Below are 25,634 nucleotides of genomic sequence, written 5' to 3'. Positions count from 1 at the left end.
ATTTATTAAACCACTATATGGCTTGGTGGTTTCCTGGTGTTCAGACTGGGAGAGGTCACACAGCAGCAGGAAGAAAAAGGCATAACTTCAGTGGCGAAGAAAACCACTCATTTATCTGTTTTTTGCACTTCAATTAATGTTATGTTGAGTCATTGCATACTCGCTATATTTTGAAACAACAGTAGGGAAAATTTCTTACCCTTTTAATCATGTTTTGTGGGCTATAAGAGTTAAGAAAAATTTTATACTCTATTTCATAAAAATGTCAGTCTTAGAAAAACTATTGCAGAGAGTGCTGTAGGTACCACTTCTTTTTCATGTGTCTCATAGCAATTGTCTGAAGCATACTAGCTCACATAATGTGTTTTTCTGTATTTGATAGTCATGTTATTAACTAGATTGAATGCCCAGGTTTATAGAGCTAATAACACAATTCTCTTTTGCTGATTTGCTTTTCCTTTCTAAATGGTTCCCCTTTTTTCAGCTTTCACACTGTGATGTATTTTGTACTTAAATACAAGTAAGACAAAAATCTCCCTGCTTGTACTAGAAGGAGGGAAATCACACTTACTTATGCCTCAAGAAAAAGGAGCCTTGGCTGGTGACATCCTTCCAGAGTGACATCCATCCACCAGATTGCTGGTTGGTTTGTGACCATGCCAGAAACACTGTGCTGCATCTGTACTAAGAATAAATGTCAAAGTCTCAATCTCCAAAATTCAGGCGCATGATTTAGATGCAGATGTCTGGCACCATTTTGGAAAACACCAAAGAAGACTTTCATTGGTGGTTGCAGGCAGAGCAATTAAAGCCATTGCACAGATCTCCATGACTGAGTTGGATTAGCTCCCTTCAACTCAGGCTTTCAGGAGTGATTTGAACTAGTCCAGTCTCACCATATCCTTGACATGGTTTTTACATGTTTCACTTGGTGGGGAAGTGATGGTGGCTTGGAAGACCAGTTATATCTTCAGCTATTCACTACAAGGTCGTGCAATACCAGTCTCAATACCTGTCCTTTACTTCTTTTAACAAGCAATTTCTACCTACCAACATAGTTTCTAGTGACCAACTGTGATGAACTACTGTTGATTCAGATCTTGTGGGCATTTTGTCACAGATTTAGCTCTGTGGGAAAAAAACCATTTAATAGTTAGTTCTAGTACCACAAAATAGCTGCAAATGTGCAATGAAGTTCATCATTTCTGCTATGAAGCAATCAAAATGCTCTCAGAACCATAATCTACATATATTTTGGAAAGAAACTTTAAGTATAGACCAGCCCTAAGATTAAAGCTATTCTAAGAGAATAAGATTGCAATGTTGCTTAGAAAATAGCTCCCAGTCCCAGCAATCTTGATCACAATGAAGAAGTTTTGATGGAAGCAACAGAGAACCACCAAAATTTTTGACAGAGAAAATGTCTGCAAAACATAGGCTAAAACTCTGACATGAATTTGGAGGCATGAATAAGGGGAAAAATCTGTGAATTCTGTTTCTCTCGCTTGTAATAATTTGCCTTGGAGTACATTCCCTTATTTGGAATTACCAGGTAAGAAAAGTGATATTCTATCGTTAAAAGAACAGATAGGCTCCCAGCTTTGTCTAGAGTTAGTTCCTGTGTGTGACAGAAGTGCAGCCAAATGAATTCATTGCCTTGAACAAGAGTTTAAAATTAGCAGAGAACTCCTTGAATGATATGAAGCAAGGAAGCATAAGTGATGTAATGCAAGTTGTTTTTAATCATGACATCTTAAACCTAACCACAGAAATAAAGCAGAAGGTAGCAGAAAGATTATCTGCTACTGATAACCATTCCCTGTGAGAGGAAAGAAAAGTCATCACTTACAGAAACAGCACTGAAAGTGCATCTGCAGTGCAGGGGAGGAGACAGCTTGTGATGCTAACCTTGCTGCACCTGTATAAAGGACTTATTGGCCCCAAGAAATGCATGTGTGTAAATAACCACGAAGACAAGGTTCTAACTTTCTCATCAGAGCCAACAGAAAGAACTGCAAAAGCTATGTCAAATTCCCTTAGCTGCTAAGTCAGACAGCTTCTCCTCGCTTCCTCATGCTGACCTTGCCTACACTGATGTAGACAAGGCATATTTTTATGATTATTTTTTAAATTTCCTGAATTAGATCTGTAGTTGCATCTGCCAGTGGTTGGAAATGCTTCATACATATGCAGAAAATGTTGTAGATACATCTGCAATAGTCAAAAGTGATGTGTGCAGTTATACCTACTTTTCTCTTTGTTGACATTTGGCAGCAGACAGGACATTCCCCCCTAGTATCGAATAGTACTGCTGAAGTAAATGTCTGTGTCTTTGCAGTGCACCTCCTGGGAAGGGCAGGAAAGCAATCTCCATTTTTCAGCTAACCATGTCTTTAGATGATTTTCCAATTATGCTTATCTGCTTTTTCCTGTGAAAAACCAGTTTGACTCAAGAGGGTAAAACCTTATATATGTCAGATGGCATAACTGCAGAGGGGATGGGACAAGCATACTCTGCTGACATTTAGCTGCAGGTAATAGACTGTGTATGAGAGAAACTACTGCCATCAATTTTCTTTTCACACCTCATGGTCTCCTAGGAGGTGACATTTTGAATCTGGTTTGCATTTGGAGATCTTGTAAAAACATCAGGTTCTCTTAAGGTGACTACAAGTGATTGAACTGCATGCATCCACCTGTGGATTTAGGAATAAACAGGTATAACTTTTTCTGAGCAGCCCTGTTCCATGCTGGTAAAAAATATCACATTCCCAGATCTTCACAGGTTATCCATTAGTTAAACTAGTAAAACAAGGAGGTTTATAGCATAAAACCTTGAAGAACTAGTCCAGTTTTTGACAAAGCAACAGGAAGACCCCTGAGAACACTGAGAGTGGGTTTATATGCCCAATTATTTTTTAGTGGTTAAGGGCCAGACTGCAGTGAGGCAGACGTAGCCCAGACTATCTGGAGTGGTCTAATATTTGATCTCCAGTTTTTCATACTTTTGAGTTAAGATTGTACTTTCAGTTGTTTTGAAGAAATGTGCAACTTTTCTGACAGAAAAATTTGTATCAATACTTTATGGCAAAGTCAAATTACCAGTTTTGCCTGATAGAAAATGGTATTAATTAATGCCTTGTCACTGTCTTCTGTTGTGGGCAAGATATGAAAGAATCCCATCCAATCCTACATTTGTACTAAACACACGTGTTAACGCAAAACCTGTAAATTCTGCAATGGTAGAGTCAAATCTTGCTAGAACTGGCACGTGAGAGTTGAAAGGTGCAGGTGAATTGGTGTCATCATGGCATGAGCCATGACAGTGCTGGAAAGCCATGCAATTCAGGAGAGTGTACCCTTTCAGGCCATGTATTAATTCACCTGAATTTGAGGGTAGATCTACTATCTGCAAGAAGAGATCCAGAGCACTGAACAGAATTAGTAAATGTGTAATCAAACTAAAATCACTGATGATGTAAGGTTAATATAATCTGACTTTTGACAAAAGGACATCAGAGATAAAATCCAGACATTAAAGGATGAAGATACATTTCTTCACCTTAGCTGTGCCACATGGTAATCAGTTTCAGGGATTTCAGAAGGGGTACTTATAGAGTAAGTTACTCCTCAATTAGAGAAGATGCATCAACCTCTGGCCTCTGTGGATAATCTTAGAAAATTATATATAATTAGAAAAAATGATAATGTTTGCTTTCAAAGTACTACTGGTTTTCACTAGCAAACATAATACCCAGATATGGTATATCCTTCTCAGTTATTCACAGATCAACTCCCCAGTTAAAATAGCTAGTGAAAAGTTTCATTTCCCAGCCACAACATTCAAAAGAGGCATGACTTGCTGGTTAAAACTCCAGTGATGTCTCTTTTTAAAGCCATATGCTTTTAGAGAGTTCAGTAAAGGATTTCTTGACTCTCTACTAGAGGAAGGGATCAAGTGCTTTAAAAGCAAAAGCTAAACTAAAAAGAAAATAAATTATGATTTTGGTTTTATGATATTGGGCAATGATTTTCACCTAAAAGTTTTAATATTTCAGGACAGAGCATAAGTTAATGTGTAATATCAAATTATTATGTCACATCCATCACCTTCCAGATAATACTTAGGGCATTATGAGAAATACAGTAACCAACACTTCACAGAATCACAGAATAAGCTGAGTTGGAAGGGATCTGTCGCACTACAATACGAAATAACTCACGCATGCACACTAGATGCAAAAGAGGGAAAAAAGAGGAAGTTTATTTCTGACTCTGCAATATATAGAATTCCAAAAGTGACAGTGGATTGGAGGATGAAATTGCCACCTCTCCAACCACACTGGTCAAACCAACAGTCCATCAATTCTATCCTCCCACAAAGAAGAATGAAAAGCAATCATTATTTACCTGAACAGTGCGTGAGAACGCCAGTAGAAATATGTAAACATCAGAAGGCATAGAAAACTTTTAGAATAACTTTAAAACTTTCAAAAGAACAGGGCGACAGGGATCCACAATAGTAATCGAATCCAACTCCTGGCCCTGCACAGCTCCCTTCCCAATAGTCATATCACAAGCCTGAGAGCACTGTCCAAACTTCTTGAACTCTGTCAGGCTGGTCTGTGACCAGTTTCCTGGGGAGCCTGTTCCTGTGCCCAAACACCCTGGTGATGAATCTTATCCTAATATCCAACCTAAACGTCTCCTAACACAGTTTCATACCATTCTCTTGGGTCCTGTCATTGTCTCCACAGAGAAGAGATCAGTGCCTGCCCCTCCTCTTCGCCTCACAAGAAGTTGTAACTGCAGTGAGGTCTCCCCTCAGTCTCCTTCAGCCTGAACAGACCAAGTGACCTCAGCCCCTCCTCACACGGCTTCACCCCAAGGCCCTTCACCATCCTCATGGCCTCCTCTGGGCACTCTCTCACAGCTCAATGTCTTTTTTGTGTTGTGGCACCCAAAACTGCCCCCAGCACTCGAGGTGAGGCCGCCCCAGTGCAGAGCAGAGCAGGACGATCCCCTCCCTTGTCCTGCTGGTGATGCTGTGCCTGATGCACCCCAAGACATGCTTGGCCTTCTTGGCTGCTAGGACACTGCTGACTCATGTTCAACTTCAACCGGGATCCCCTGGTCCCTTTCCTGCACTCATTTCTGCTTTCTAGGCTGTCATTTGTTTGTCTGTCTGTACACCCAGGGTTGCCCCATCCCAGGTGCAGAATCTGGCTCTTTCCCTTGTTGAATTTCATACAGCTGGTGCCTGCCCAGCCCTCTCATTTGTCAAGGTCTCTCTGTAGGGCCTCCCTGCCTTTGAGGGAATCAACTGCTCCTCCCAGTTTTGTATCATCTGTGAACTTAGTATCCCTTCAGTCCTGAGTCCAAGCCATTTATGAAGACAAAGAGCACAGGGCTGAGGATGGAGCCCTGTGGAACCCCCCAGTGACAGGTCACCAGTCTGAGGTCACCCCATTCACTGTAACCCTTTGTGCCTGACCCCTGAGCCAGCTGCTCGCCCATCACTTAATTTGTTTATCCAGCTGTGTGCCCGACAGTTTGTGCAGAAGGATCCGTAAGAGATGGCATCAAAGGCTTTACTGAAATCCAGAAAGCTTACATCAACTGGCTTCCCTTGATCAGCTAGTTGAGTTATCTTGTCATGAAAGGAAATCAGGTTTTATAAGCAGGACTTTCCCCTCATGAAGCCATGCTGGCTGTGACCAGTGACTGCACTGTTCTTCAGGTTTTTTTTTCAGTACTTCCCAGAACAATCTTCTCCACAACTTTACCAGGCATTGAAGTGAGACTGACAAGTCTGTAGTTTCTGAGGTCCACTTTTTGGCCTTTCTTGATAATTCAAACAACATTCATCAACTCCAGTCGGCTGGGATCTCTCTGGATTCCCAAGACCGCTCAAAAATCAACAAGAGAATTTTGAAATTACATCAGCCAGTACTCTGAGGATTCTTGGATGAATACCATCAGGCCCCATAGATTTGTAGGGATCCAGCTGAACAGCAGATCCTGCACAATTTCAGGTTTGACTGGGAGTTGAACATCTTCACAGTCATGGTCCTCAAGGCATTGAGACTCTCTTGGTCCTTCACCCGTGTTGAAGACAGAGGCAAAGAATGCATTAAACACCTCTGCCTTGTCTATGTCACTGTTGGTGAGATGACCATTCTCATCCTGTAATGCGGCAATGCTATTTCTACACTGCCTTTTGCCATTAATATATTTGATAAAACTCTTTTTATTTCCCCCCACATTTCTGGCCAGCTTCAACTCCAGTTGGGCTTTGGCCATACAAATTTTGTCCCTACAGTGGCAAACAACATCTCTCTGTTCTTCTCATATCACCTGACTTTGCTTCCACTGTGTGTATACATTCTTTTTTTGCCTCATTTCCAAGAGAAGATCCCTGTTCAGGCAAGCTGGCCTTCTGCCTTTTCTGCTTGACTTCCAGCATTTGGGAATTGCCTGCTCCTATGCCCTTAGGCAGTGATGTTTGAAAAATCAGCACTGATGGACCTGGGCACGAGCAAAAGCATTTTCCCAGGGGACTTTACTCTTCAGTGCCCTGAGCAGCCTAAAGTTCGTTCTCCTCACGTCCAGAGCTGAGGTTTTGCTGGCACTTTTCCTCCTGACAGCAATTGTTCTGTGATCACTGTGGCCAAGGCAGCCATTCATCTCCACTTTGCTCACGAGATCCCCTCTGTTGACAAGCAGCAGATGCAGGAAGGCATGTTTGAGTTAGTTCCCTCAGGATCTGCTCCATATAGTTGTCATCCAGGTTTTCTAGGAATCCTCCAGCCTGGGTTGTATGAGCTGTGTGATGCTCTCAATTAACTTCTGGCAAATTGAAGTCCCCAGGAAAAAAGCAGTTGAAAGGACAAAAGCAGTTGACTTGGAATTGTCCCTTAGTTCCTCAAAGAATTTGTTGCATTATTGTCCTGGTTAGGAGGTCTATAGAAGATTCCCACATTGACATCCACATTATTTGTTTGTCCCTTTATTCTTATCCAGAGGCTGTCAGCTGTGCCATTTTCAACTGTGAGCTCCATAATTCTAACCCTTCTGTTACTTTTAAGTACCTTTACAGAGAGATGGGCTAACTGGATATAACTTTCCAGATTGGCCCATGCTTTGAGAACTTTTGTAAAGACATCATCCAGAAACAGAAGCCCTGCACATTAGTCAAACCTCTAAGCCTCCAGATAAGCAAACATACAGGAGATTAAAGGGATGCTTTCTCTCTGCACTTCATAAAGGTGGATAGGCCAGCCATGTATTCCCAATGGGCTTTGTCCTCTCTCACTTCTTCAAAGTCACAGTATGTGCTCCTTAAAATGTGCCCTGCTGATGCAATTCAAAAACTCTGACTCTTGTGCCTGTGGTATGCTAAACATGGCTTGTCAAGTGTAGAACAAACAGCTAGGGCACAATCCAAATTCAGTAGGAAAAATCTGGTTTTCTCCTGCAGGCTGGTGGAAATATCAGCTCAGTTCTACTTGTTCTCTCTCAGCTGTTTATCTGTCCTATGACATGCACTGTCTAAATTCAAAATTAAAAATATTTCTGAGGCAATGAAAGTCTTTAAGCACTTGCATTCCAGAGTATATCAAAACACAGTAAAGGCTGATGCTTCACTTTGGATAGCATGCTTGGTTTCAACGTTTTTGGAGTCACATTACTTTAATTAACAGCACCCACATTGTCTGCTAGGGCAGAAGTCACATGCAAGGCAGGCCCATGATGTGAGAGGCTTCCCTGCCTAATGAGGCAGTCCATCTGTGCAGGCTGCACCAAATTGGAAGCTGATGCATGAACAATATATGTAACTATGGAGTTTTTCCAGAGCTTGAGCCCTGAGCCTAGCTGGAAGCATTCTAGGGTTGTAATGAGCAAAACTCACCTCCTTTTAAAAATGTAGATTTTGTATTGTAGTTGCATCTCTCTTTACCTGTCCTGTTTCTTTTGTTCCCTCCCTTCCTCCTTAGCATGAACTCTGAATAGTGTTGATTGAGTAGACTCTCTTCCTAAGTGAATTAGCTATCATCTTGAGGAAAAAAACAGCATAGAGCCTGTACCAGGGTAGCAATAATCATTTTGTGCAGCTCCCATCTTGACAATAAACCTGTAATAGCAGTGGAATAGAGCATGAAGAAGGCATAAAATTACATCAGGGTTTCAATCACCTTTTGTATTACTTGTAACTCAAATACTTATTGCTTCAGTGCTAGAGTTATTACTTACTTTTATAAGATTTAAAAATAACACCTTAAAGAGGCAGCCTGCCCTGTAGACAGAGAATCCAGCTCTGAAAATAAACAAAGAGCAGGAAATTTCTGAAGGTTTCAGGGTAAGCCCCCAAATGCAAGGCTGCTTATTTAAACCATTCCTGGTTTAAATAATGGCTAACCATGAAGAACTGTGATTCAGGAACAGGCAGATAAAATCTTCCCTTTTTTATTGAGAGCAATGAGTGGGTGTGCACAACAGTTTTCCAGAATCCTCATTAGTTCTTTCTTTTCCAACCATATTTTGCACATTCACTGCCAAATAAATTGCCAGGAACTACTGGACTTTTACTCAAATTTCATCCTTCCTGCCTTGACAATATCTGTTCCTTTCTCTACTGGCTGATGCTGGTGAGAGCCCAAATTAATTCTAATTATCTGCACCTTGATTTCTCTCCTAAATCTAGCAAGCTACAATTTCTGTGAGATTTTTAGAAATTAGAAGTGTGTTAGAAAGCCTCTTTTTGAAAGAACCACTGTACTTTAATATCAAGTCTTGCATGGAACATGATATTGTGCAGCATAAAGAAGAGAGATGGTGCTTGGTGATTTTGGGTTTCATTTCTTGTTTTTTTTCTCTTTTTTATTTTCCTTCCTTTTTAAATGACAATCAAATTACTTGATCCTCAGCAACTCTCAATTTGTGAATAGTTCAGCCTGAGTTTAAAGTAAGTTTGTGACTGACTGCCTCTTCCCTTATTCAGGCTATTCAAATTGTCTCTTCACAATGTGTACCAAGTAACAGATAAAAATAACTACCATGCTTAATTTATTTTAACAGTACAGGTAGGTTGTTTGGATTTTCCACATTTATTTTCTGACAACATCATGAGTAAAAGACAGTTTCTAAGAACACAAGAAACGCCCTACTGGACTTCGAAAAATTGTTTTTGGCAGCAGCAGGGAGAAGCTTCACATAGGGAGAACCACTGTACCCGTCTGTATCCCCTGTACTTCCTCCAGCATCACAATCACTAGATCAGGGATGTCACTGGATGTGTCTCTGCATTGTCCCTTTAATATATTTTCTAAATCTATTATCCATTGCTTTGTTAACATGGAGACATTTGTCTGTCTGGGTTTTTTTTGTTGTTGTTGTTGCTCTTGTTTGTTTGTTTTGTTTGTTTTTTCTTCTGCATAACACCGTCATCCTCTACACATGTGTGAACTACCATGATTAGTGCTACCAGTTCAGAAACCTCTAAGGAGAACAGACAGTGAACCCATATAAATTATGGCTTGTTAAACAACTTAGTAATTTTAAATATCTAAGATATGACAGCAAAAAGATTGAATGCTCAGGAATTTTTAATTCACAGTCTGAATTTCAGACCACCTTAAAGGAAGCTCTCATACTATCTAGAGGCAGAGGCAGTCAAAGTAGTCATAACTTTCAGGAATTTTAGCCTCTAGCAGTGTTTGTTGCAGAGAAAGGATCAGCAAAATAGGTTCACACTCCGTAAGGATGCACTATTTAATAAGGAATTAGGTTAGCAAAGGAAGACAGATGGCAAGAGCAGACAAGACAGTTTGAGACCTAAGGCCTAATTCAGATTTGACACAGCTAAGCTGCATGGCCATTGAAGTCAGTGAGATGTTTACATATTTGTATCAGGGCTGAATTTGTTTCCCTGTGTTTTACAGAAGGAGGTGAATAGTTTACTTCAAACAGATGTTTGAGGGGTTTTTTAAAATTTTGTTTTTTTAAAGCTGATGATCATATAAATATTTTGGTGCTATCCCAAAACTTATGCTTTAAAACCCAGTAGATTTAATAAGCAGAGATGTTTCCTGCATAATGCAAATGTAGTTGAAAGACCGTGTCTGGCCTAAGGCTTTGTATATATGTAATAGAAATAAACTGATGGAGACACAAGCAGAGGCTTGCTCTGTGCAACCTAAGTTAAATGGGACTATGAATCCTTGTTCCTTCACTCTGAGGTTGGTCTCTTTTTGAGTTTCTACAAGAGTTGCTGCAGGGTACCCAGCTCTTCTTAGACTGAGAATGGGAAGTATATTCATTGTGTAAGTGAATATTTGGAGAAGGAGCACTGGAAGCTAGCAGTTTACCATTTCTGCATTTCCTTCTGTCTAGGTGCCTTTTGGCTTCTGTCTAGCTCTGGGTAATCTCAGAAACAATGCTGAGAGACTAACTGGTTAACATATAGTCTCCCTCTGTCTTCTCCTTTTCAATGAACCAGTACCAATAGCTTCTGATTTATAATTTTTTAGTTTATTTTGTCTATAAAATTAGAAGATATATCCTATCCTAGTAAAATGGGATATTATTTTGCATTTGCTGCTATGTAATTACATCTGTCTACTGTGGTTTAAGGCATATTGATTGCCCCACCCACTTTTGTTCAGGCTGCTCCCATTAAAAATCAGTGATTTGGGAGATCCTTACTGGAAAAATTGTACCTTAGTTGAGAGGGAGTGACCAGAATGTTGCAGAAATTTGGAAATGCAAAGCAAAAGAGAAAGGAAAAGAAAACATTTTTATTCTTGTGGGCACATTTTTCTGCCCTCCAAACACATTGTCAGAACACTGGTAACACAAGGAAGCAGTAAAAGATGTGGCCATGGTGGGAGCAGTCCTGTTTCTCCTTATGTAATGCCATGGCATTTCCTGTACCACTGCATTGACATAAAGCAAGGGCAGGTAATCTTTCCTTGGCTTCAGCACACCCTGCAAAACACTGCGGTCTAATACATAACAAGAACTGCCTCTGTAGCTAACAGCTCTCGATGCCAATGATGCACCCCTCCAAGGGCAGCAGAAGCTTTCCTTATGATGGTTGCTAGCATGTTGTACACAGAACATTTGCTGATGGGATACATCATCAATAACTATACATACAGGAGGTCTGGGGGCTGTAATCATTCCCCCCTTGGGCACTGAAGCACCCTGAAGGGTTTTTAACAGGGCTCCTTGCTGCCGTGAAACAGAGTCACCTGCCTGGTAGCTCTTCAGTTTATGACTTGTCCTCTGTGCAGATTAAGTGTGCATGCATAGTAACAGTGAAGAAACATACTGGCATCAGAAAACTCTTTTTTTTCTGAGGAAATGGCTGAGCTACCACATTGTAGGCAGTCATTTCATTGTCTCCTGTCTTAGTTCCTCATTTTTCATATAATAACAATAGCACTTCTCTGCCTTAATAGGATGCTGTTTTTTTAAAAGGCACATTAAATGCCAAAACACAGCTTACAGCATCCTTTGCACTTCAATTGCTAAAGCCCACTTCCATTCAATTCTTCACCTACTGCCTGGAAATAATAAAAGATATTCCACAAATACTGAGGATGTTTGGTACTTCAGTAAAATCTAGTGTACCAGGTCAGTTGTACAAGGCACACATGCTATTGTGCAAGATTCTATCACTTTGCTATTAGCATAATCATGTTGCCATTAAACTAGTTAAGATTCTTGAGGGGGGCCTAACTTTACATTATGTCAGCTGCCAAGCCAAGGCTCATGTGTGTAACCACATTGGATTTATCACTTTATCTGAAAACAAAACGTATAGTGTGATGGACATACATATTATTTCAAAAATGTGGCCATTTTCATGCTAGTAATAGTTTTTGATTAAACAGTTTCTGGGAACAGTTAGTTCTGGTATTCTTATTTACCCTATAACACCTTGAGTTCACTTTTACCAGCAGCTCCACTTTGTGTAATACATCACTCCATCATTCCTCACCCATTTTGCTGGATGTTAATCTTGTTTAACTTAAGATCTATATACCTTACAGTTCAGACTACATTGCCCTCTATCTATACATTAACTCACAATACTGTACAAATGACAGTTTTGATTCAGGTAGAAATTGAAAAGAGGAACTGTAAAAGAAGAACTACTTGAACTGAACCACACAGCTTTGCTGGTAATAAGAACTAATCCAAATGTCAGTATAAGTTTTCTTTGGATAATTTGTATTTTCAAAAACTTTGGAGTTTGAGCTTGCTAATATCAAAGCTAGGCACGCACAGTGGGCTGTGCAAAATCTTGAAGGTGAGTCAAGGAGTCACATGGGCTAAAGTATATGTAGGCAGAGTTTTAAGATGTAAACAAATACCAAGTAATCTTTTCTGCATAACTTCAGTACGGTGTCCCTCATTGCTCAGTTGGAAGTTCTTTCTTTTAATATGTCTTTCATAAATATTTGATATCCAGACTGAAATCTTACATCTCTTTACTAAGGGAAATGGATGGGATTGATTACAGTGACAGTAATAACACAATTATAAATATTTTTTAACAGTGGGAAGCTTTACAATATATTCAGGACTTTCTGGCAAGAGAATAGTTTTTCTTTAAACTTAACTGCATGGAAAGCTGGTATTTTTAATATTAATATATTGATCTAAATTTATGGTTTATGGAAAGTAGTAAATCCTTTCACGTAAATTTTTTAGGATCCAGGCCTGCAAAGATTTACACACAGAAATTCATTGTATATTCTGGTCCCAGGAAATCAGAAACAAGACTCCCTTTGATTGCAGTGGAGCCAGGACTCCAGCTGTTGCCTTCAGAGCAGGCAGTATTGCACAGCTGAAGGTTTACCAGATTTAGTAAAATGTAGGGTGTGAGTCCAGTTTTTTGACATAAGACATAAGAAATTTTTCACCTTTGCCCTGTTCTTGCCACGTTCTAGGATACTTGTGTTATATTGAAAACAACAGCAACAAAAAAGGTGAGTCCTGTCTCAGACAGAACTCACACAGAACTCAGACAGAACTTGAGATTTGATAAAATTGAAAAACCCAAAGGCAAATACTAAGAAAAGGATAGACTGTTTAGAATTAATACCATTTTTTTTTCATAAATTTAAGCCTTTATTTGTTGTGTCAGGGGATGTTTTCAGCACATACATGAACACACCCCCACCCCCCATCACATTCTTTTCTGCAGGTATAAAACTGTTCATGACTATGAGACCTTGGTCAAGCTCAGCCCAGGTCTGAGTCCAGCATAAAGCCAATGTAATCTTTGAGACTGACTAAACTCTTCAAGACAGAACTGACAAGGGCTGCTACAAGTAACCATTCTCCACAGAGAACTTATTTTTAAATCTAAATAGCAAATTAGAGGGAAGTTAATGTCTGGAGGCCTGAACGTGCTCATTTTTTTCTGGTGAAGCTGATCTTTCAGGTCTGAGAATTTGTCAAGGTTGAGGTTGGATTGTCTTTGAGGTTAATGTTAGGGAGGCTTTTCAGATTTTTTCAGTCTTCAGGTCTGGTATGGGCTGATGTGGACATAATGCTCTGTACAGCACTTCTCCGCGCAAATTACATTAAAGGATGCACATCAAACCACAGGTGCTGGTTCACCCATTTTCTGGGAAAGCCTGGACCTGTGTCCATCTCTAAATCATATGGCTGTCTGTCACCCTTGTGCAAAACCTGTACTTTGCCTAGCCATGAAGTTTGCCTAGCTTCTGATCCGCTTATGATCCTCTCTGGTCTGAATTACAGGGACAGCAGACTCATGTTTGGATTGTGGTAGTTCTGACTTGGAATGCTTGCAGTGGGCTGCAGCAAACCTCAAAAAACTATCAAAAGTGAGCTTTTCTGTGTGCTCCCCAAGTTTACTTTTGCCTGTTGAGTTTTTATTTATTATAGACTAGGTGACGTGTTGCTTGCTTCCAGGAAATAAAGACACTGACTTGTAACTAGTATGAAGACTCCCTGGTGGACCAGCTAAGCAGACTGGAGCCTAAACCCCATGTTCAGCATGAATGCTGTGAAGAACTGATGTTTTGTCCACCTGCAATTTATTGTGCTGCCTGGTGCTTCCCTTTATCTCCTCAGACTGGGAAAACCTGCAAGTATTCATCTTTTTCTCTTTTCACAGGACTCCCTTGCACCAGAAGTCTTTTTCTCCTTGATTAACTTCTCTTCAACTTAGATGAGGTGGGAGATCTGCCATAGCTTGTCCAGCTAGTCACTTGTCTGTTTTTGTCTGACTCACCCTTCAAGAGTCAGAGTGTGAATATATGTTGAACTACAAAAAACTCACTCATCTGACCACCTGCTTGGGAGTACTGATGCCAATTTGCTTCAATAGAGAGGGAATCCTGTTCCCTGACTGTGCCAGGTGCAATTTTCCAATCTATCTTCCTCATACACTAGGGTCCTGAATTAGGTTGCAGTAATATTGACACTTAAAAACCACCATGTGATTATATGGTCAGAGTGCCAGTTTACCTCTACTAAAACACACAGATTTTATTCAATAGAAAATTTCTTTTTAAGGACAAAATTAACTGAATGGAGCTAGCAACTCTGTCTTGGTGACTCAGTTATAATTAGTATTAATTATTTTTGCTGAAACAGGCAGAAGCCACCAAAACTGCTGTACAGCCTGATGGAGATAGTCCCTATAATCACTAATTAATGCTCACATTTCTATCTTAAGAGGAATAGTGTCTCCACCTGAAAAATTAGAAAGCAGATAGGCTGAGGTAGAGAGCTCAGGTGACTTGAGTAAGGAATGCAGAGACCATGGCTTTGAGCAGTGACCAGATTTGCAGATTTTGCAACCTTCTGGCTTCAAAGTTGCGTTTTACTTGCTTATTGCTTCCCACTTCTGAAACCTCTCTTAAGGTCTAGGGGATCTACAAGACATTTTTTCACTAAGATATGGCAAAGACATGTTATATTCTTGCCCCAGCCTTTACTACCTGATTTGAGTTTTGTTTACTTTATGTAGTGGAAGTGAGAAAGGGAAGATTTGTTTTGGGGTCAGACATTATATCTGGATGTAAGTCCTACAAACATCAATATTGTCTAATGGTTTCAAGATGCACATGACACTGGAAGATTCGTGTACAGGGGATGATGAGTTCAGGAAAAGCAATCACTCCCCATCTTTGTTCTTGGAAACAAATTTCTGGAGAAAAGTTTCTTCACAAGCTTTAGCATCTGTCAAAGAGGTGTGCTAGTCCTCATATGCATGACAATACATGTCTAGACCAGAGTCTTCCTTTCTGACAGCAGCATCAAACTGGGTCTCTGCTTCAGAGACATCCATGTGGTGCATCAGTGCGCAAATGAGTGCTGTGCAAATATGCAGGCAGCTGAAGGGGAAAAGGCAGCAGTCAGGAGGGAAGGGAAAATCAGAGAGCTGGACACAGTCAGCAGGAAAAGGAAGATGTCCAGTACTGACAATATACAGCTGTGGGTCTCTTGCCCATAGCTAGCTTCCTTATTAGACACACTTGACTTGAAATTGCAATGTCAGCCCTGCAGGCTTCACGTAGAAGTGCTGTGCTGGCTGAAGCCAGGGGAATATTCCCTTTGGCTCTGAACAGCAAAGTTTCTGGCAAAAAAATAGATCTCTGAAAGAACAAGATCACATAGAATTCACTAATAATAATTTTGGATAGAAAAATTGAAGGGAATGTCCTGGTAATGTCATAGCAATAATTTTACTCCATTTGAGATATTATGACTTTTTTTTTTCTTTTCTTTGAACTGTGTTTTTTTAAACAACTGGTCAATTCAGAAAGTTTCACTTTGGGATCAACCTGGTAGAATCCACTTTTAATCTGCTTTTATTTGTTAGTTTTCACCATTGAAATGAAACAGCATTATTTCTTCTTCTCCAATGCTGACAGTGTTCTCAGCCTCCTTAAAACAGAGCACCACATAACAAGTTTCTGCCTCTTTTCATTCTCTGCTCAGCACCATCCCTGCTGCCCATTCTTTGTAGAGACCATATGTGATGGGCTTCCATGCCCATTAGCAGTGGAGAATCAAGAAGATATTTCTGCAAAATAGATGTCTTAGAAGAAAAGGGGGTTAGTTACACAGAAGGCAAGACCTTCGTCACTGCAGGTTGAGACAGATCAGTTCATTTAAGGCACTTAATTGCATTCCATAGAGTAGTTTGGGTGGGAAAGAACCTTAAAGGTTATTTAGTTCCAACTCCCCTGCTGTGACCCCAACTAGATCTGGTTTCTCAAAGCCCCATCCAACGTTGCTTGGAACACTGACTGGGACTGGGCATCCACAACTTCTCTTCAGGCTTCCAGGCAAGCTGTTCCAGTGCCTCACCATCCTCACAGCAAAGAATTTCTTCTGTATATCTAACCTAAATTTCCTTGCTTTCAACTTGTACCTATTCCATAATTATCTCGCTCTCTTGCCCAGCACTATTTAACAATCCTGTTCTCCAAAAAAGGTGTTTTCTTTACAGGATGGTTCATATCTTCTGTTGCTTCCCGTTATCTGGGGTTTTGTGACGAAGTCTCTAATGAAATGAGGCGGTATAAGCAGATCCATGGAAATAAATTTGGCTACCCATGTTATTAAATTCAAGTACATGGCTAGTTCTTTTCTGTTATGACAAAAAGCATTTGTGGGGATTCAAAGACTAGTAGAAGGGTTAAATTTTTCTTCAACATATCTTTTACAGGTCTCTTCTAAAAGTAGTTTATTTGATTTCCTGTTGGACATTTTTTATTACCTATTTGAACAACATGGCTTTTAGCAACCTGTATCACAGTAACGTACCAACCTGACTGCTTACTACTGAAAAAGCTTATAGCTTTTCTATAAACTCTTCTGGCCAAACTTTTCTTAACATAATTGTACGTAATGGAAAATGGCTAAACACATCGGATGAAAATTAAGGCTGTAACTTGGGCAGTGAGTCATGTGCTTTTATAGTGGGTAATATTGGAATACACCAGGAACTCCAGGCAGTGTAACTGCAGGGTCAACCCTGCTTTGCTGCTGTAAAGAGATCTGCTTTTTGAAATTCTGCACACAGCTGAGCCCTTTGTGAAAACACCTTGATTTTGTGCCACTTATTTTCTTTATAAAAGAAAAATTAGTTGCTTCTCAAGTGCTGATGGTGACACTTCTTCAGAGTAAGCTGGGTATGCAATCAAAGCCTGTGCTCCCCTCCCTGAATTTTTCTTTCTGGAACTGATTATTCAAATCTTGCAATCTCTCTGGCAGTCATGAACCTAGCTTTAAAAATATTATTGCACCAGAGAGGGTTTTCCAAACCAATTTCAATACTTTCCTTTATTTCTAGTGCTTTGTGACAAAAGTCTGATTTGACATAGGCACTCTGAGTTCACTGGCTAGGCTTGTGATAAGGTTCTGACCCAGAAATCACATGTGGACTTTCTTCTAATGGACTTGTTGGCCCTGCTGCTAATATTTGCATCTGTTAAATTGTGAAAGCTGTCCTTTAACATCAAACTGAGGTTAATTCATTTTAGCCTATGGATTAGAGGAGAACTCTTTTTGGTGCTGGATGAAAGAAAAATAACTAGTTCCCTTTTATTTTCACTTTCAATTAAAACTTAAATATTGCCAACACTATTTAGAGCTTTAAGCCCCAGTGTTTCCACTGTAGGACTTATAATGTATGAAGAAAATGGAGACAGGCAGGTAACAGCCTCCATGACAGGTCCTGGATTTGCTCATATTTACCAAATGTTTTGGACACTGTGAAGATACCTCAATAAATTAATCTCAGTATTTCCAGCTCTGTGAACTCAAAATCCTGATGTATAAAATCAATGAAGAAACTAAACAGTGTATAATATTTCAGTAGCTTGTCCATTTGTTGTAGTTTCATTTCCTCATTGCATTCAAGAGCGCTTAATAATATTGTAGTCTCATAAATGCCACAGGAAAGGGCTCAGAAAATAGAGTAACACAGACCTGCAGGACTTGTACATGCAGCTAGAGCAATTATTTTCCAGTTTTCATCCTTGGCTAGGAATCCCAGGAACTACTGTTTCTTTTTTTGTTGGGGTGGGGGGGGGAGAGGGCTTGGGATATTTTTTGTTTGTTTGGTTTGGTTTTTTTGTGTTTTTTTTTTTTTTTTTAAATATTGTTTTTGTGGGGGGGTTTGTTTGTTTTTGGTGTTTGTTTTGTTTTGTATTTTAAATTGCAGTAAAGACTTGCCTCAAATTGTTTGACTCCATGAGCTGGAGATTCAGAAAAGACCACAAAAAAAGCACTAGAATTTCAGTATAAGTTGTAGAAGCAAAACCAGAAATTACTCCTCTCCTTGTAAGTTAAGGGCTGTTTTCATCCCAGGTATCTATCTTAGTTAACTCTCCCAATTTACTAACTCCCTGGTGACCTCCAGCTTCTGTAAAAAAAAAAAAAAAAAGCAGACTGAAATAGCACCAGTGGAGAATTTCCAGATGTCAGCCCTGTGTTCCCAGTGTGCAACTGCATCTGGTATTTAACAGATTCATCACTTTACCCCATCTCACCAGTAACTCAACCATAAACAATATAAAATTGCCTGAGTTGGTCAATAGAAGGAAGAACTCCACCTTTTCTATAAACCCTTATTTCTGAAGCAATAAAGATGCTTCTATAACTTAGCACAGCATGTCAAGAAGAAACATTTTACAATGCAACAAAAAACTGAGCAGCAACAATCTACTTAAAAAATTGTCAGGGCTAAGTGATCTCATTTGCTTTAAAATGAATGATATATCTACCACAATCTAGTGAAATATAATGATCAAAACCTGATGGTACTAAGCAGTATCCTTCCTTTTAAGCCACAGGATGCTCACAAACCACAATGGAATGATGTCTGGAGGTAACCACTGTACAGTCATTTTAGCACAGGGTTATGCTCAAGTGAATAGATAGCCACTTTTACAGCAGGGCTGATTAGCTCAACTGACTCCCCCCTGCCCAGAAGAGCTACCATATTGCTGCTATTGCTGGAGCAGACTCATCCATAGCCGGAGGGATTCTGTAGCCAGTGATGCATTACATACAGTGGAAATACTCAAAAAGGAAGCTGATCTGTCATGTCTGAGAAAGTGACCCATTTTTGCATGTCTCCTTTTTCCCCTTCACCTATTCTTTTCCCTTTGTTTTCCTACCTACAAGCCACCAAATGTGCTACAGTTCTATAATTTTTCTTGTAATTCACAGCAAACCAATCTTTCCCAGCAAATGCTTGACTGTTGTAATTGGCTGGGTTTGGTTGCAATACAGCCTATATTTTTTCCTGGTTTGGCAATGCTGTTACAAGCAGAACCACTCCAAAACTGTAGCAGTAAGAAGATATTTTCTGAGCCTATGTGCCCACAGCAGGCCCCACATTCCTGTAGTCTTGTAACAGACACCAACAGCCACATCACCACAGCTGCACAAGGCAGGATAGTGCTGAATATCCTAAATTGCAGATGGAAAACATGAAGAACTTAGGGCTCACAGAGGATTTTAGGTACCTGTATTTCCCTTCCAAATCAACTGGATGATGTTGTCTCTACATACCTTTGTAGATCTGCAGATGAGAGACTTTTTGTGAGGTCATGCTGAACTGCTCAGAACAGCAGCAATTGGAAATGATGTTTCCCAAGACCTGAGCCAGCATCTTTATTACTGCTCAGTGAGTCTAAAGACCTCGCTTCCTTACACCAGGAAGAACTGCTGTGTATATAAAACAGGAGCAAATTCCCTTCTTTCAGCAACCAAGTTTCTAGGTTTCCATGCCAGTGTCTGTACACCGACACAACTCCTCCCTGCCCATATTTGGAGTGACCCAATCTCTCTCTCAGCCAGCTAATTTTTCCCTTAATTCTTGTTTGGAGTTATATTTTAGGAAGTGCCCTCCTCCAAGTCTGATATAGCAAACTCTATTTCTATACAAGTATCTCCTTCCTTGTTTCATCTGAGAAGGTGATCTGTGTCAACTAGACTCTTATGACAATGAAGCTGGTAGATTTTTCTATTGCAGGTAAATGTGGAGGATGTTCTTCATGGCTGTGCAAAATGCTGTGTTTCTGCAAACTGCTCCAGAGACCAGCTCGGATTTCCCCAGAGCAGTTACAGCAAATTCATTTGTGACTGTACATAGTGCAGAGGACATCTGAGCAGCACATGAGAACTGCAAATGGAGGTCTTGGAACAGCAAAAACTGTTATTAACTTCTTGTCCCTTTTTCATTATTCATTCTTACAGTTACTGGCCTTAAAGCTTTCTTCATGTAACCTTGAAAATATCATAGTGTGAAGTAAGAATAGTTGCAGAGTTGGTATGAGTTTTGAGGCATCAAGGGCAGGTGGTGAGGGTCTTGCAGGAAAGCAAGAGGCTCTCTGAAAATGTGCTATTCCATTTCCTTCCCCCTGCTTGCTCAATTACTGAAACACCTTGAGTGTTGAACTCGGAGAGTAAGCACCTATTTTCCTTCTGTTACTAGAGGGATACAGAGCTATTAAAATAAATGAAAAATAAACAAACCTGAGAGGCCTCCTACATGCTGAATATGCCCTTACTCTGTGAAGTCAATGACCTCCGAACTACTCCAGATTTGCTTCAGGGGAACGTTGTGCTATCTGACCAGCTGCTAAATATTTTATTAAAAATATCCCAAACCCCCTTTTTTTTCCTTAGAATTTTAAATTTAAAAGGGGGAATGCATGGAAATACCTTGTTTCTGAAACCTTAGTAACAGCAGCAATATTAAAATTGTCTAGTCTGTTTTTGGTGTTTACTTGGATGACTCAGTTTTGTACAGCAGAGGTATTATCAGCTGAAAATCTACTCCTGGCTATGGAATTAAGTGAGGTGGAATGAAAAGAAGAGTATATCACAGGCCATGGTATGTACCTGATCCAAGCATCCAAGCACTAAGTTAGTTGCACATGATAATGCCCTTGTCAATTCATGGTCTTCTCACAGCCACTACTGCTAACTCAAATTCATGATCTCTCCTTTTGCCATTTTGACACACATTCTGGATTAGGAAGGTATTTGCAAAACCAAAGAGATTGAAACAATTATAATAATTTCTCTCAGCTGAGTCAATTCTAGTCCTTTGATGACAGAACTATGCCAGTTCTCCCAGTATTCACAGAGTCTTTTTAGACAGCCAAATTGACTTTCTGTTAGTGAACATAAGTAGGGAAAAAAACCAATTTGAAGCCCCACTTACTGCAAAACTTTCAGGACTAAATTATAAAGCAGAAATGCAGGGCCATTTTCCCTTCTGTGATGCTAAAAAGTACCATATTGCAAAGGTCTCTGTGTGTGTGTGCATATACCTTTTATCTATATGGCTTTTGGGTGAAAGGAGCAGAAGGTGGGTATTTGTGTAGCAATGGGCAATTTGTGGTGCGTTTCTTAAATGTCAGAGTTTAAGATGAATTTTTAAATTTCTGAGAAGGAGACGTGATGCCTAGCTACGTTATCCATCCTATCATAGTTCTAACCTCAGGTAAACACAGCATTTCAGGGGAAAAAAAAAAACAAAACTACTTGAGGTGTTTTTTTTTTTTTTTCCCTGCAAGTCAGACAAGGTTGAAGTTCTTCCAGTCCTGATATAGGAAGGATGCTGTCTGTGATAAGCCCTGAAAGAAAATTGCATACTGTTTGCTTTATCGGTCCTTAAACAATTCAGTGCTCTTTTCTCACAAATTATATATAGTGTATGGAATACTTCCCTCAGTCAGGAAATAAGTTCACTCAGAACATACTGCCTTGCTAGCTAAATCCAATCTTTTTTTTTCTTTTGCAAATATGAAAATGTGCCATGTGATCCTAGAGCAATAGGGTCCACAATATACTTGGCAAAGTATCACAGGAGAAGGAAAGGAAAAAGGAAATGAGACAGTAACAGGTACGATGGGTTAATATGTATGAAGGATCTCATAAAAATAACAGCAACAGGGCATAGCAGTGGAGTAAAGGGAAAAAAAGCAACTGTGGAGTTAGTACTTTAATTTTTTTAGTGAGAGAGGTAGCTCCGGTGCAGTATGTCCTTGAGATCACAGCATATCTTGAACAGTGGTAGGTAGTGATAAACACAGTAAAAAGACACAGAAGTAGGCGCAGTGAAAAGGCAGATTTATTTACTAGTAATACTGTACAGAGAAAAAAAAAAGAGAAGCCACAGTTACAGCATGGCTGTTGCTGGCAGTGTTCTTGGATTTCTTATTTTGGTTTTTTTTTGTACTCATTTTTTTAATCTGAAGAAAAAACATAACAGTCAAAAAAGTACACTTCAGGTTACAAAGTACAGCAGCTATCCCCAGCAATTCTAATCCAATGTTAGCACAGCAGTTTTTCCCCAACAAAATGGGATTTTATTTACATTAGCTCACAAAGAAAGTGGGAGACTAAAGCTTAAAAAAAATCTCAACCACAATCTACATTCACCATAAAAGCTGCATTTTACACAACATTTTCTTGAACCCCTAAAAAGACTCATTCTTTGCCTATAGAGTGAACGTAGTTGGGAGGGGCAGAAGACCTTCAGAAATGTGTTCTTTGCATTTGTTCTGACCTGCTCTTTCTTGGCTACCTTTGCTGCAGTCAGATTCCGTTGGTCAATGGAACAGCAAAAGCTTTCAGATTGATTATTTCTCTTGTATCTGTCTCTACGCAGTTCCTTGCAAAATAACAGGAATAACAGGTACAGTATTTGAGACCATCATCAGTAAAGCACCTTAATCATAAATACTGGCTGATCTTCACACATCCTCAAGTTTATCCCTAACCTGCACAGTAGGTGTTACACTTCAAATGTGTGCTTAAGGTTAGTGTCGCTCAAGCACCACGTTCAACTGGGACTTTATATGGTTGCACAAAACCATCTTAATTTTGGAGTTTGCCTCTCTTTAATAGGCATATTATATTGGAGGGATACCAGTAGATTCTTGGCAGCTAATTTTACTGAGAAAGCCTTTGCATGCTGGATCAGTCTGTGGGGAAGTTCACATTTTTTCCAGGCTTTTTTTGCCCTGCTAATAGCAACCTGACATACAGCGGGGTGGATTGCCTTCTGCTGCTGTAAGAACTGCTTTCTAGATGCTGGTATTTTATGCACCTGGACAGATCTGGCTCATATGAGTTCAAGGGGCATAGTGTGTTCCAAAGGAATAGTAAGAGAGACAGCAGATTTACCTAAATAGTGAGATTTTAATGGAACTTGCTGTTTGGGCAACCCATAGGATGCCAGATGGATAGAGATGGAGAACATTCCTCTAATATCAAGTATGTCCGAAGAATCTAGGAAAATGCGGGAAAATGTCCAAATAGTGAGGACAAGATAGCATAATTTCTTAGAACTGACACCAGCAGGCCTAGGGTGAGTTTTATAAGTCTGGTCTCTCTTGCCCCTCTTTTTCCTAGGAGACCACAAAAAGGGAAGCAGATGGATGAAGAAAAAGGGATCAGTTGAGCCATAGTGTCCAGAATGAGAACAAGCACAGGGACAGAGGACAGGCAGAGTCTGGGGCAGAGATGTGCAGAGAGGAAAATTTGGAAATAAAAGTTACACTGCCTCTTTTCTCTTGTGTTTGTGTGGAGGTGTAAGGTTTACCCTTCTATGCCCTGTGTCTCCAGGCAGTGGAATTTTGAGAGTTCTTGAAGGGTGTTTGTCTCCTCAAACACAGTCAGCAAGGAGACCATGCTATAAAACCCTCTGCAGAAAAGTGCACCAGTTTCACAACAGCATTTAAAATTATAATTAAACTAATAAGAAGACACAGTTAAAGCAGCATAAGCCTTGCCTGTAGTATATTGCTTAAAGACCAGATCTGATACACATTTGTATATGTGCTAAAATTTTACTTGTCTGGGTCATCCCATTAAAAAGGACTACTTGAATGCTTGATTTTATGCTCATGGGCAAATCTTTAGGTCTTACAGACCCTATGAATAGATATGCAAGGTCTAAATCTTGGTGCAAGTCACTAACATATCAGTGCAAGTTAAAAATGTATAAATATACCAAAACTGGTGAGCTTGAGTTACTTAGCTAATTCTAAAAAATTAATTAGGGTTTTAAAATTCAATTTCTGAAGTAGATTAATTCTTAGAACAAATCCCTAAATCCACCTTTGAGAAGAATTTGGGAAACAACTGCAGGAAATCTTTGAAATACAATAGCAGCCAAACCCCGCAAAGTAAGAGAAGCTTTTGCAAACTGAAAGAAGGGGCTCGGAATTCTTCACAAGTTTGCCTTTAAGAAAAGTGGCCTATTATTAATCCACTGAACAGCCTAAGTGGAACCATCACAGGTAAAAAGCTATAGATTTTGCAAGACTCTTTGAACCCACAAGGAAAAAGGCTCTGTTTTATAATTGTTTAATTTTAAATACAAGTGGGACATTTTAAAGAACTTCATGCACCCTTGTCACTATTTACAAGCTAAATTAATATAAGTTTATATTACAAGTTGGATTTATATTCTTTGAACTAGGTGACAATCCATTTATATTCTAAACTGAATAAATTCAGCCATTTTATAGAATTTACTCTTTTGCATACAAAAATTACAGTCTATATTTTTGTTGGATATTGTCATAGTCTGCAGCTATTAAGCTCAGAACTAAAGTTTACTCTTGCTGCTCAGAAGGCTCAAGAAACACAATCTGAGCAAATCCTAAACTTTCCAACAGACAACAAGAACTGGTTGAAACTTAGTGAATTTAGAAAAAAATAAAGCGTCCATGCCTCAGCATGTGGGCAATTCCTCTACTTTGTCTAAAATATTTTGTTCAACTCTTTCCAGTGGCACTGTCTCTTGCACTTTGAAATCTATTCTTGGATAAAATATAACAAAACATGTGTTTCTCCTATTAGCCATACCACTCTACTGAAAGTACTTAGCTATTGACTACTATGTTGGCTTTCTAGGTACAGAAATTTGTCTAGCTATAGAAGGTGTAGGTCCACCTTTTTCTGTGAAACATGATTAATTATTTAGCTGTGTCTATAGCAGTTATATTGGATTCTGCTCTTCTAACTTGACTCTTTAAAAAGTGTTGTGATCCTTCTTCCTGGAAAAAAATGTGGTTAGGTCTACAAAAGATCCCAAGAATTTGGGCATTGTCATAAACGTATGAAAAAGTTGAAAGGCTCAATGTCATGGGAAGGATGATATTCCAAAACTCAATACCCATCTAGGGTTTGTATCTCATTACAAAAATATTTATTCCTTAAAAAAATACACAAATGTAAAATACTACATTTTCTATTATATCCCCGCTTACTTTCCGTGTATGCCATTTGGATGTTTGAATAAATTAAAAGGTAGAACAACTTTTATTTCTCTAACAACTCTATGCTATCTTTTTGCTCAGGTTAGTCTGTGGAATCTTAATAATAATTTGAGTGTGAAGAATCAGTAGTGAACTTAGGTACAATGGCAGGGGACTAATATGTTAGCTGTCAGGGAAGCCCCTCTGAATGTTTGCTCATGGATGGCAGCAATGCTGACTGAGGACCTGATCCTACCAGATGCTAAGCACCATTTAGTTTTGTATTTTTCTCAGTAGAAGTACAATGCTTAGAGTTAGCCTCTCTGATCACACCACCTTGGGCAA

The 25,634-nt window shown here is 39.5% G+C and overlaps 1 protein-coding gene across 7 annotated transcripts in view; it reads right to left on the bottom strand.

Moving 5' to 3' along the window:
• PALM2AKAP2 (PALM2 and AKAP2 fusion) overlaps positions 1 to 25,634 on the bottom strand; it is a 266,259-nt gene that overhangs the window by 111,095 nt on the left and 129,530 nt on the right. The gene's annotated exons all lie outside the window — the stretch shown is intronic.

Source organism: Anomalospiza imberbis, chromosome Z (genome assembly GCF_031753505.1).
Source record: "Anomalospiza imberbis isolate Cuckoo-Finch-1a 21T00152 chromosome Z, ASM3175350v1, whole genome shotgun sequence".
NCBI lineage: Eukaryota > Metazoa > Chordata > Aves > Passeriformes > Viduidae > Anomalospiza > Anomalospiza imberbis.
Note: the sequence above shows the minus strand (reverse complement) of the source record. Positions and strands in the feature narration are given on the sequence as shown.